The 14,224-nt window shown below is 39.6% G+C and overlaps 1 long non-coding RNA gene across 1 annotated transcript; it reads left to right on the forward strand.

The window, feature by feature from the left end:
• The first annotated feature begins 1,212 nt into the window (after positions 1 to 1,212).
• Positions 1,213 to 3,892, forward strand: LOC118173255. The gene is made up of 2 exons (XR_004754098.1): positions 1,213 to 1,732; positions 2,558 to 3,892. It is a non-coding gene; the product is annotated as an uncharacterized LOC118173255 (long non-coding RNA).
• Positions 3,893 to 14,224: the final 10,332 nt, after the last annotated feature.

Consider the following 14,224-nt stretch of genomic DNA (forward strand, 5'->3'; position numbering starts at 1 on the left):
TAATTCTGGAAATGGAATACAACATCTTTTTTAATTGCATCACTGCTAGGTGAGACTATTATTTCATTTTTAAACAAAAAATCAAAATGTATCCAGTTCTTCTTACCCCATTTTCATTTATTTTCTAATATCTTTGAGCACGGGCTTGAATTGCAGACGACCAGGCAATATCCATTGTGTGAATAACCATTGACGCAATTCCTACTTGAATGCTGCACTTTTATTTGTGATTCCTATTCACAACACTAAGTCGCTAAGGAGCAGATCCTGGCCTGTAATGGAATAGTTTACAAAGACCTGTTACGAAACCGACTAAATACCCTGTTATCCCTTGCTCAGGGCTTGGATATAATTATGCTCACTGGTAATGAATATCTTTAAGAGTGAATAAAGGAACAAAAATTGGCTGTTGTTTCATATCAAAAAAGTGATTATTTTACTCTATCCCCTTGGAGATTAGTTCTCTCACAGAACTCAGAACCATACCTTGCCTTATGGCACTGACAGGTCCTCCGGAAGGAGCAAAGTCAAACCTTCCAGTCCACCACAGGACAAACATTTCACAGCTAGGCTGTGAAATGAATGTTACCCATCATGTTATTGAGTAGGGAACGACAGTGTCCAAGGCTAGCATTTTAGATCTTTTTAAACCTCCTTTGGTTTTAGTGTATTAGCAGTTGGAACTTTATCGTCACTTGAGGCTCTCCGGCCTACCAATGAAAATATCCCTCTGACCGCGGCGCTCCTGAAAGCCCAGAGGATTTACATGGGAGATAAATTCCCTCTGAAGAGCTTATAGGATTCATCCGGATTGTTGCGCACAACCTTCACACCAGGGTTACACACACATCACATAATACTATTCTCCACTGTGCGTAATTAACTTAAGGCCATTATTCCTAATATAAGGCCATTATTTTGAGGAATGTGCTAACGATCAGCTTTGGAGCTATATAATGAAAAGCACCAAAAAGCTCACTCTGTAAAAATTACCACATCTCAGCTCAAAGTAGGCTGAAAGGCTACACTATGTCAAATACAACTGCCTCTGTGCGTTAACAGAGTCAAACTGTAATTTCATTATGCAGTTATTCAGACTCGGCAGTTTTGTTTTGCATCACTAATGCCCTTCTTCTGAATGCAGCCACTCTGGAGCTGTATTCTGACATTAGCTACCAATAATGTTCTTTTTCACCAGAGGTAGACTGGGACTTGAGAATTAGAGCAGTTTTGTTCATTTACAAGATTGCAAGCAACAAGGAAAACAAAACAAAACTCTGAGAGAATGTGAAAAAGAAAACAAAAGCACAATTTTTGCTTGGGCAGCAGTAGGCTACTCGGGTCACTGCAGCTCTTCGGAAGAAACCACAGCAAGAGCAGAGTAACCTGGGGAGTAACTGCACAAAGCAAAGGGCACCCTGGATTCGAAGGCTGGAACTAAGCAGGAAAGCAAGCAAGAAATCCGGTATTTTGGGAATGGACAGCTGACGTGCCACCTTAAAAAAAATAAATAAAAATCCAACAGCCTTCTGCTGCACTCACAGGTCAGGTGGCTGGACAACTGCCAGCAACAAAGGTGCAAGCCACACCAACAGGAAGGGCTTAGTATTTCTAGGCTCTGCACCATGCTGGTGCATGTAGCTACATGGCCTGTGGAATGGAGCCCGCTCGTCCTCCTGCCTTGGCACGAGTGTCTGCTTGCAAAAGAGAAGAGCAAGTGCATGTCTGTGATGTAAGTAATTTTAGAGCTGAAGTTATGTTTAGTTATGGCAAAATTACATGTTTACTGAAAAGAAAAAAACATTCCACAAGCTGTGGCTTTACTGAACTTGCTTGATCTTTTTACTCGTATTTACTAAGAACACCAGTATTTTGAGAATATAAATTTCTTGTGTTTCAAATGGCACATCTGCAGGTGAAAGAGTGATTGCATTTGTCAAATACTGATGCCATAAAAGAGTCTGCAAAACCGCCCATATACAGCACTAATCTCCCCTTTTTTTTTAACTCCAATGGGAGAAAGGGGCTACGTTGAAAAATTAACAAGTCCTGTTTAATGATTACTTTAAACTTATTGTAACATTTTCTCTCTTCAGAGCACTATGCAAAACAGTTCTCAAAAGCCCTTGGTCTGTTGTTCAAACCCATGTATGTATTTTGTTATTGAACCCAATTACATTTAGATTACACTCAATAATGTGAGCATGACAACAAATTGCTTTAGTTGCATAATGGTCACACAGCTGCTTTTTATACCGAACTCCTTCCCCGGGGCAATTTGCTCCCTGACATACCCTCTCCGAGTGCCTTCCCTGGTGGCACATTCTCAGCTTATCCAAACGACTGCCCATGGGCAGCAGCACTGAGGTCACTTCGGCAGGCTCATGGCTCCTTACTGACATGGCAATTCCTTTTAGGCAAAATAAATCTGAGGTACCTGACAGAAGTTCATCCAGATTTCATTTAGTTTTGGTTATGAATTTCTTGTTTGACCATAAGGCATCCAGTCCTTTGATAACCTACAGTTATTAAAGTTTAATTGCATTTTTTTACCCAGGTGTGTTCTGTGGGAAAAGTGGATGGAGGCCTCTTCCCTCTACAGTGTAGTACTGCATGCTAAGGAAATGCAGAGCATTCATCTTAGTCCAGGAGATAATCAAATAAAAATCACATGAAACCCATTCTTAAATGGCCTTGGTGTAAAGGGAAGGAAGTCTTTAGGGGCCAGAAGGTTTTACATCTGATGCTATTAGGTTATTTTTTCCTAGGATTCATATATTGCCTCTTATAACCACAGAGAAGGAGCATGAAATCTCCTATTGACATATAAAATATCCCATGCCACCCATTCATGTCAGTAGCAGCACGAAGCAGTGGAAGAATGAGGCAACTACCACGTCAAAAGGGGCTGCCTCCAAGATGCCAGAGCACTCAGAAGTGAGCATATGTTTGACTTCCCTGAGTTTAGAAGACAACTGCAAAACCTGATAGCGTAATTTTCAGGTACACCTAGGAAAAGCTGTGTTATTAGAAAGATTGGAATCAAAACAGCAGCAATTTCAGCCTGAAGGAAAAGAGCAACTGCAGTTCATAAAGGATCACAAACCGTGGGTAACAGAACCTTAAAAATCTGGAAGCGACTCCTTTAACTTCAGTAACAGCTTGCTCAGACAAGGACAGCTCTGAAACTGGACCAACATTGACACCTAGTGGCTGCTCAGAAGCCAGACGTTTTCCGTGGAGCTCGTCACCCTTTCATGTCAGGATCTCAGTAATGGGATGTGACGGAGTGATTTTCCAAACAAGGAACCAATTGCAGTTAGCTCCTTCTAGAGTCTTAATGCAGGCTTTCTGTCAGGAGGTGCCAGATGTCACAGAACATGAATGGTTTTCTCTTGACAGACAGAAACCTGAAGATGCCATACTTTTGGACACTAGGCAATACAACCTCCATTTGTTTTCCTCACTGTGATTAACACTTTTTAGAGCTGCCTGAAGTTTTCTGTTACTGCAACTCTCAAAGACACAGCTCAATCTTCATATTAAAACCAAACATCTTCTTTCTTCTGATCTCCTAAAGTCTTGGAGAACTTTACTGTAAATGATGATTTGAGTGATCACTTAGGCACTGTAACATCACTCTATCACAGTAAAACAAAATAAAGAAGAAAATGTAAATTAAGTAAATAAACCAAAGACATTGAAGCAAACAGCACTTTTTTATCATCATTCCTCCTCTGTTCCTGAAAATCTGCAACAGATCTTAACAGAGATTGTTTCTGAAAGAGGAATCAAAATTAAATAAAATCAATTAAAAAAAAAAAATAAACCTCTGGCAATCGATGGGAGCAGCCATAAAGGTGATCTGCCTGTACTGGGGAAAATACTGACATAAAGGTCTGCTAAAACACTGGCACAAGACAGCGCCTGCCAGCCTGGGACTAGACCTGCAAACCAGGAGGATCCCCGAGCAGCACCGCTGGCCTCTGAAGTGTGGCTGGGTACCTGAGAACCTGAGAGATCCTGCAGATACCATCAGTAAGGGGAAAACATGGAACTGTGACAGCAGTTTATTGCTTGGCAAGGTGAACAATACTCTGGAAATGGGGAATATGCTGAGAAAGTAGGAATCAACAACTGCTATTGGCTGGTTTAGCTAAGATAACAGAAAAATAAGTCTGAGAAAAGTAAAATTTTGTCAGAGAGAAGAGGAAACATCATCATCTATTGGCGGTCCCAGGTGAAAAGTAGAAATTAGCAGCACCTATTGGTTAGTCTAAGTGGGGGTGTCCTAAGCCCTCTTAGGTCTCTATAATATGAAAGTTGCTTGCTTGCTACCCAAAATGGAGCTTCTCTCTCTGAGAACTCCCCGTGCACCTTTTGGTGCAGGATTTCCTGGCAGGACACCTGGCTGGCTCCAAACTCCAGGACACAGATCGTCTGTGAGGTGAGACTTTGTCTGCAGTCACTTGGCCCCACATCTGGAATGGGTATGACGAGCAGCTGGTACCAGCAATATTTTTATACTAATTACATAAGTAATTAATCCCAAGTACATTTGCTACTTCACCAGTGAGAAGTTTGTAGTAACTTGTAATATTGAAATATATTCGCTTGCTGCTACTAGTGATTGGCACTGCCCTTGAAAATACATGTATTCTTGCTTTTCTGGTAATAAGTTTGTAACAGCTGATACAGACATCTGCTTTATTAATCAGAAGTACACTTGCTAGTGGTTATTTCTAGTTATCTCTAATAAAGTAAAGAAATATAGGAAATAAAGACTCCATGTGTTCGTATGTTACCGAATTCTTTGAACCCACTGTCATGGTTCCCATACATCTGCGGGGCAGGTAACCTCTAGGCCATGACATTAATCTATTCACTATCTTCAATAAGCAAGAGAAGGGTTTTTAGATTTCAAGTTTAGAAATTATGATCTGTTCATACATTTTGCATAAAAACACAAAGCACATTTTTTCTTGAGCATGTGGGTTACACATCCTTCACATTCTTTACTTGAGCTAGCTTGAGGTCAGTGCATTTTCAAGAACCTCTTCAGGGAAAACACCATCTGAATAGGGCTGATGATAATGACACATTACTGATGGTAGTTTCACATTTACAGCAAATTTCATCAAAGGAACTCAACGTGTTTTGGAAGCACGGGCTGACTGCATGTTGCTGCAGAAGCCATGCCAAAAAGCACCAATTTTATGGCCCCCATCTTGCCTCCCGTTCAACACAAACAAATCCTTACTGCCAAATAAATTCCCACCAGCCTAACGGGACGGGCTCTGTTTAACAGACAAAGAGCTATCAGAGAGAATCCAACCACAGAATCTCAGGCAAAACAGAGAGCTGGAGAAACAAAGTGAGAGCTGATTACTCTTCATTTTTCGGTTTGTGTTCAAAACAGTTGGTTTATTGTACTTCTTAGTATCATGGGTGTAAAAAACACCACCTTTTTTTGCATAACCTGAAGGAATTTTAGGTTAGTCTGGGAAAATTCTGTTTTCAACACTTGTATGGTTCAATAAATGATTTTCTAAGGGGTTTAACTATAGCAACAGAGCAATAACGGTACAGTACAATAGGTACAATAAAGGTGCTGGAAGAGCCCCTTCCTTGAAGCTGTAGGAGTACTTCACCTCCCTTATCCCCTGTCAAGGGCACAGCCCTGGATTATTAGTTGAAAAAGGCTTGTAATTTATGAAGCAGAGATTGGTGCAAATGCCGCATTATTTGGTTTCCATTTTCTTTGAAGTTATTTTGTTTTGTTTATTTGTTACTATTTATGAATAGACTGCAGACATGTCTGCACAAGATGGATATAAGTACTTTTTTTTTTCCTGGTTATCAAATTAAAACAAAATGTTTTACTTGGGGGTGTTGTTTGGGTGTTTTGTTGTTGTTTTGTTTTGTTTTTTTTTGTTGTTGTTGTTTTTTACCACGTTTGGCATGACCAAGTGGGCCTCAAATTGTTGTTCTGTTTCATAGATATTTACAATAGCTACACAGATAGTTACACAGATATTTACATAGATATTTTCATAGCTATTTACATAGATTTTTACAAATAAAATCACCAAAAAAATGCAAACATCTAGGAACCAATCTCTTTTCTGAGCACAGGCTACTCCTTTTCATATCATAATAAAGGACAAAGCACTTTCCACGTGCACTTTTTTTTCTTTGCACACTTGAGAACCTACTGCTGTAGAGGTAATCTGAAGCTCAAAGATAAATTACTATAAAATAGTAATAAAAAAATAATCTATTCAGCAGAGGAGCAAGGTTTATGTTCTTTACATTCTTTACACAGTAGCTGTGAACTTTCCAGTCTCATTAAATTTCACAGGACTGTGTAATGTAGCCAGGTGCATACATGTGTACGCCTATCTTTGCCAGTCTGACACCACCACTTAGAAATCAGAACCTGCAAAGGCAGCAATAAAGCCACAAGGGCTGAAATGCAGCCTCTGTACTGAAAGGGATCTCAGCTACTAGTGACAATGTCGAAAGAATGAGAAGGTTGATAAAGGAACCAGCTTCCATATTAGCTGTACCTATCATGCAAATTAATGCAATTGAGGGAGACACTTACTAACCTTAATTAATATATGTTTTTGTGTCCTCTTAATTTTAGTGAGGATTTATTTACAACACAGACTACGTTTGTCAAATAAAGTGCTAAAATTTGTATTTTTCAACACAAAGTTACAGCATGTAAACAGTTATAGGAATTGTGACGCATCTCCCTGCATCACAGGCCATCAAATACAAATTAGGAGTTTGGTTTGCCAAAACTTTGCATGCAGAATTCAGCAAAATCTGTAAGACTCTCCTGAAATAACTGTGAAGTGTAGTAGCGATGTAACAACACTGGCCAACTTCAGGTTTAGTAGTGTATCCCATGGAAATACACAAAAAGATTCACTCGGTTCCGGAGCCCAATTAAACCATATATCTGACTAAATCTTAGCTTCAAACATTGAAATTAATTCCATTGACTTTTCCCAGATCAAAACTTTTGAGAAGAGTAGAAACAATTATCAAATAATACAGAGACTGAGGAGAGCAAGATGAGCACGCCGTTTAAATCGGCACCACCACATCACCATGACAGCTGGAAAGGCAGGTGTGCTCTAGTGCTGAGTTCTCATTAAGGAGTGAGAGAATAGCAGAAGATGAACGACTGGAGTTATGAGGCCAGGTCTCTGGCCTGCGTTACCACAAACTGCATACTTCTTTTGATACACACAGCTGTCCTTGTGTTGTGCCCATTCCAAGGTATGAAATGAATCCTCCTTCCAACTGTATGCAGCGTACATACGATCATTTTCAGACCCCCATAGCATATACACAAAACAACCAAGAAGCCTTGCACTCATTTAAGGGAGATTAAATTGTGCTACTCTGCTGGTGATGATAAATTTTAATAAGATACTGAAAAAAAATGGTTAATTTTGGTAAGAATTTCCAAACGATTAAGTGAATATGAAGTGCAGAGTCTTGTACAATACACTCCAAGCAAACTGACCATTTTGATCTTTCCCATTCTTGGTCTGATAAAAAATATAAAGGAACGACTCACTGATCTGAGTGGGAAATCAGTTCCACTCCAGAGATGAATCCCATCTAGTATTGCCACCTGACATTAGACTTCTTTGAATAACGTAGCAGGATTGCCAAATGCTCAGCAGATTCACGATATATTCCAAAACTAGAAATATCTTTATACCAATCATGTGTGGACACGAAGTGCTTTTGCACCTCTGTTTCAAAATATTCATACACATCAGTGGTGTATCTATGACCATCAGCGGGGTCGCATAGCTATCAACATCAAGTGGTAATCCGGGATTGTTCTTCATTCTCATACTTACAGCTTAGTGATCCAAAATGATATTCAATTTGCAGTCTAAGAAATCAAAACAAAATCACCATCCTACACTTGGGCGGGGGGGAATACTACCAGATTTTCTCCTTTTACGTATACAAGATCTGCTTGCTCCGTATTTGTCTAAATCCTCTAGAGGCAGCATTAACTAAGACAAAAGATCTTGAATATATTCCATACTGGCAAAGTTACTTTGCATGCCCTAATCCCCACTGTATCTGCAAAGACAACAGTTGGCACAAACATAACTGCAGTCTGAATTTAGCCACAGCATCACTGTGCGACCGGGCTAAAGTCATAATGAATCCAGCTTGCTCTCAGAACAAAAAAAAAAAAAAAAAAAAAAGGATTTGATAGGGCTATAACTCAGGAGAGGTAAAATATGTACATATATTTCATTTAGGATGAAAAAAAAAAAAAAAAAAAACAGTAATGCCATATTTTCCTAACACCATTTTTACAGTCTATAGTTAGAATCAGCAATTAAATTATTAATCCAGCAAATACATTTCTTTGCCATAGAAATATCACCCTTTCACTTGAGGAGGATAAAAGTTCCTGGGAAATTCAAATGAATTTACAAGGCAATAAACCGAAAATTCACAAGGCAATAAACTACGAGATTGTTTGGGGAGTACTGACAGAATCATGACATCGTGAAAACCGCCAGGCTCATTATCTCCCCCAGTATAATGCAATAATTACGTCAAAAGGATCTACTTTCTGTAATTTTAAAAACATACGTTTGGAATTGTGAAGAACATTCTAAGTATTCCTGTTAAGACAGAATTTCATTAGCTACCAGTTGGTCAATTAGCACATTCTAAAAACCAAAAAGTTGTATCCTTCAGTCCACTTTTTAATAAAGATTTAATAGAATGTGCAAAAGTTAAACCACATGCACACAATCAGAGTTGAATCACATACGGTATTTTTAATAATTTGTGTTTTTTTTTTTTACTGTTGTGTGATACATGATACTGATTATATATCACTGAAACTAAATGAGAAGGTACTAAAATTAACAGAAAGACAATTTTATTTGTATTTTCCAACATGTTATATTAAAACTCTCGTCAACATTTGGGAAAACAGGCAAGTGCACTTGAACTGCAGCTTTGATGACTGTTTAAGAGATAGCAAAAAGTTGATAACAGAATATATTCTAGATCTTCTCGAGAGTAAACCCAAAGCATCAGTTCTCAGGAAATAAGCTATGATATACCAAGATTTAACCTGGAAATGATATTAACATGAGGACATTTCAGATTTCACATAGCAGTGGTACCAAATGTGGCATAAATACAGGCAGAAAATATGTTGAAAAAGAGAAAGTATCGGGGCCACTCTTTACACAGTTCAGAAGGTAATCAATTAGAGATCCCTATGTAGAGAAGGGGAGCAATGACATTCAGTTAACAAGTGCAAAAAATAAATACAAGGAGGGCAGTTTTCATAAAACTGCTTTCTAAATGGAATGCATCAGCTCTGGGAAGACAACTCAGGAACTATGAAGATCTTTACCTAAGGGATGTATAGCAGAATAACCTCAGCTCACTCAGCAACGAGTACCAGGGAAAGGTAAAGCTACCCACTACCACAAGAAATCCAGCTCTTGTGATAAGTCTCAGACAGACGTACAGATACTGCAAGAAAACTGTTTTTATGATGCTTACAGGTACGATATTAATCTTGCTTAGAAGAATAGAAGTCAGCAAACTGTGCAGATTTGCAGGTGGTTCTTAACTGAGCCTTTAGCACTTCAAGCAACATTTCATGAGTGTGCAGCCACAGGCCAACTGGTAAAGCCATGTACATGTGCACGCTGCTGCTCTATGGGATTCTGGCTGCGGTCGGACCACAAAAGAGGAATACTAATCAGAGCACACTCTGTTCAAAGGGATTTGACCTATTCCCCTTACCCTACATTCCTGAGTATACACCTCCAGTCTACAATGGCAAGATGATACAGGTAAACAAATGACTCAAGGAACCACACAAAGATACCAGGAATCGGGGGACTGGTCTGTGATGATTTGCCAAATGAACCTGACCAACAGGAACCAAAGTTTTTAGTTTCACCAGCAACTCTTTGGTGGTTGAAACTGTGATTAACAGCTGTGTTTTAAGAAATCTGTTCTATTAATTGGCATGGTTTCTGAAGTGTCATGTCTTCTTTTACACTCTTTGAATACAGACAAGGAAAACGGATGGGTGACTAAGATTGATAAAAGCCTTTAGAAACTAAGAGGAGGAGAATTTGCATTGCATTCATACAGACGATTAAGCTATGTGTATGAATACAGTATTTCAGATGACAGTGAATCCACTCTCTACTGAGTCACCCAAAAGGAACTGGAAATAGCTTATGGCTTCTTATACTCAGAACAAGTAACTTCAAAAACCATGTGAAGGCAATTAAATTTTGTTATTACTAGCTTGTTCTGAAGCTTGGTTGATTGCAAATTCAGCGCTCGCTTTGGGTAACAAGCACATCACATATGACAAAGTTGTACACTTTGCCTAGCAGCTGCATAACAGAAGTTACTTCATCACTAGGAATCACGCCTGGAGACACTGAGCATGTTCTCAGAGCAAGGCTAGGCTCTGCAGGCTTACAAGGAAAACATCAAAAAGCCTTGGCTGGAGGAGTTTCAGACCTCAAATTCTTTCCTGTTTGTTGGTTAGCAACTTCCTTACAACTTGGCAGTTTCACTGCCACTACAGTAAGAGAACACCAGGCAGAAGCAAAATTTCTTCTAGAATAGGCCACTACCGATATGAGGTCTAAGAGGCATCATTTTTCAAGACTCCAGGAGTCTTCCTGCTGCTGGAACCACTGCAGTTTTGGGGGACAAACGGTAGTGTGGCAAAAGGACTCTTCAGGGCAAATCCATTCTTAAACTGTGGGGCTTCCCAATTAATCAAGATTATCACCATTACCTTAAAGAGCACGTCTATCCCTATGCTGTTCCCTAATTATTTCTCCTACAATACAGGCACAGATTTGGAAAAACAGAGGCTGTGACATACAGCAGGAATATCTGACTAGTGACAGCCCTCGAGATAACCATTTGCCTTGTCCCTCTGCAAATAAATCCTATCCTATTACAGAGAGAACAAAATTTTCTCTCTCTCGCTAACATTAAACAGTCTAAAAACATTCCTAAATCTTTTTTTTTTTTTTTTTTTTTTTTTTTTTTTTTGGAAAGGCTTCTTTGGAAAGAACATTAACAAAATAAGCTAAATAAATCTACTAACATTTTAACTGGCAAACATCAGAAACTGCTAAACTTTTTTTTTTTTTTAAAAAAAAAAGTTTTGGATACAAAATGCTCAATATGCTCAATTTAGCATCTCCTTCATTTTAGACTGAATTACTAAGCAGTGTATTAGCACAAAATTCTTCTGGCTAAGATGCAAAAGAACCCATTTTTGTATAAGAACACAGCCCATAATACTGAAGGTTCCATTGCTCAGAAGACTCAGAAAACCCTAGCTGTAAGTCAAACTCTGAGACACCTCCAAGATAACCTGAGACAGTGTCTAGAAGCGCATAGCCAGAGCCCACATGATTATAAACACTGATACACTTTGAAAGAATAAAGTATTTCATCTCAAATTATATCAATAACAAAATTATTACAAGATGGGAAGAGGAAGTTTGGCCTCATAAATAAAATATACTCAAGAATAAGAAAATATGTGTGATTTAATATGAACAATCAAAATTTATGCATCAAAAGTACGGGGCCATGTCAGGCAACGGTGAGTATGGGAACAGGCATTTTTGACTTTATAAAAGTAACAAGTAGTTCTTATTTTATAACTTATATTTATTATGTCTATTACTATAAAATCAAATATTTAACTATTTAGCAGACACTGCTTATACCAGAAAGTACAATATTTCATTGCTTTTCATGTCACCAAGAAACCAATCCATCCGTGCTGACTCAGCTATGAAATTGGCAGGCTATAAAGCTGCCAAGAAATAGAGATGTTCAAACATTCTTTTAACCAAAGCCTGACCAACCAAGTTTGTACCTCTTAAGGAGTGTTAACGCGTAAGCAATGTCCTTCCATTATAAATGCAAGAAGGAAAGGTTGAACTGCATTGACAAATTTATCTTGGAACAAAGTACAAACAACATACCAACCAAAGCTTTAAGTCTAGTTTTCTTGGTTTTCATGAACAATTTTGGCAATTGTTATATATCCCTACTGGAAGTTATTAAGAATGAATGCTTGCTACTTTCTAGAATTACAGTAGTCTACAAACTCAGTAAGTCATTGCATAGTTACATAATGCTCTTTGAACCCTTCCCTGCTGCTCCTTCAAACTGTGCTGCAGAAAACTGGGTCATATTTCAGGACTCATCCCTGTCCCCCCAGCCCTACCCAGTGTTTGATGTAAGGTCACCATACAGATTTATTTAGAAGGTCAGGAAATAGTTTGTTTTGTAACTTCAAATCTCAAGCAGCTGCTTTGAAATATAATACAGTCATAATACCAAATTCTGCTGTCAGATGTGGAATTTGCAAGCAATCTTACACCTACAGCAAAGGTTTTGCAGACCAACCTCTTTATTAGACCTGAAAAGTCTAACTTCTTGTTGAACTGAATTAGCTGAGGGAAAAGGAGCTGTGTCAGTACAGGGCTCCTTCTGCCATGTTCTGATGCTGTTTTCTGTCACTGCTCTTGTCTGATGACTCAAGTACAGGCAGATAAACAGAAAAGGACTCAAACCCATGTCGGTTTTCCTTAGCTTTCCATGAAACAGGTGTTAATCCCCAGTGGAGTCTGGGAATTAACCAAAGACAAGCATTTCAACATTCAAACCATCCTGTGCAGTTTTCGCAGCTTGAAGGAATGAAAGATCCCTCACACGTGTAGCAATAGAAAACACATTACGTTTGGGGAATTCCTTGTTTTAATTGCATTTAAAAGCCAATGAAGATAAGAAGCAACAGTGACAATTAATGCAAAGAAGATGTAATGATTTATAGCAAGGATAGTGGAATACCTGGTTGTGTAATTATCTTCATGGAAGTAATACCTTTATCTTGCCACTAAAATGAGATCATACAGTTAATTCTAAATGTTAAGACTAACAGCTCTAGAACTGTTTTCTCCTAAAGTTCTCTGATGTGCTTTGCTCAGATACGGAAAACTTTAAAAGTGCTTATTAACATGACAGCATATGCACTTATTTCAATGTCTTATTTCCTCTTTAACACTTTCTGTCCTGGTTCATCCATATTCTAGAATTCAGCAGCCGGTATAATTCACAGTTTCAGGCTACCAGAAACAGCCATTTTTCCAGCCCAAGTACTTATGTGTCTGCTCTTGCTGGAAGGTTACCATGGATCACCAAAAATATACATGGAGTCCTGAAAAGGCAACATAACGAACCCACCCCAAAATCCATTGATTCATCATAATTCAAAAACAAGCTGGCCTGGTTGGCCTGTGCTAGCTCAGTCACAAAGCCAGTCCTCCTCCTGCACAGCTACCTATGGGAAAATTTAACTGTTGCTCTCAGAAATGCTATTATTCAATTGTTCCATTCCACAATTTTGTCATTTCATACTGAGGATGGAAATTTGCAAATCACTTTTACAAAGAGCACACCAGCAAGACCTGCTGTGTCAAAGTATTTATTAGTAAAGCCGATTTTTATTAGCATCTTGACTCACCACGTAATCTGAAAGAGTATCTATTAAACAGCAGCTGGTTCTGTAGATTACGTAGGCAGCAGTTAAAATACAATCCCAGATTGCTGATACATTTCTCCCAATACACAAAACCACGCTGTGATGCAAGGTATTATCACACATGCACATTGGCATATGTAGCACACGTAGCACCATGTTCACAAAGCTGCGTCAGAGCAGCACAGCACCTCGCGAGGGTGAAAAACCATAGCCTTGAGCCTTGGACTGCCACTCTGGAAACAAACCACACCCTAGCTCAGACCTAAAAATGAAAAAGCCAACGAGGCAAACGAGCTGCACTTCCTGGATGACTTCACGGTGCCCCTGCACCTGTTTATTTCGGTGTGTCAGCAGGGGTAACACATCTCAGCGAGCACGTATCGGACCAGCGCCGCTCCGACGAGGATACAAACAACAACTTGCACGCGCGGAGCTCCGCACGGCCGCGGGGCCGGCAGCGCGGAGGAGCGGTGGCTCCGCGGCAGGGCCGAGGCCGGCACCTCACCCCGCGGGGCATCGTGCCGCCGGCACCAACGCCCGGCCCGGCCCGCGGGGCTGCGAGGGGAGGCGGCGGGCGGGCAGCGCCCGCAGGGGCCGGGCGGA

The sequence above is a fragment of the Oxyura jamaicensis genome, chromosome 12 (genome assembly GCF_011077185.1).
Source record: "Oxyura jamaicensis isolate SHBP4307 breed ruddy duck chromosome 12, BPBGC_Ojam_1.0, whole genome shotgun sequence".
NCBI classification, from domain to species: Eukaryota; Metazoa; Chordata; class Aves; order Anseriformes; family Anatidae; genus Oxyura; species Oxyura jamaicensis.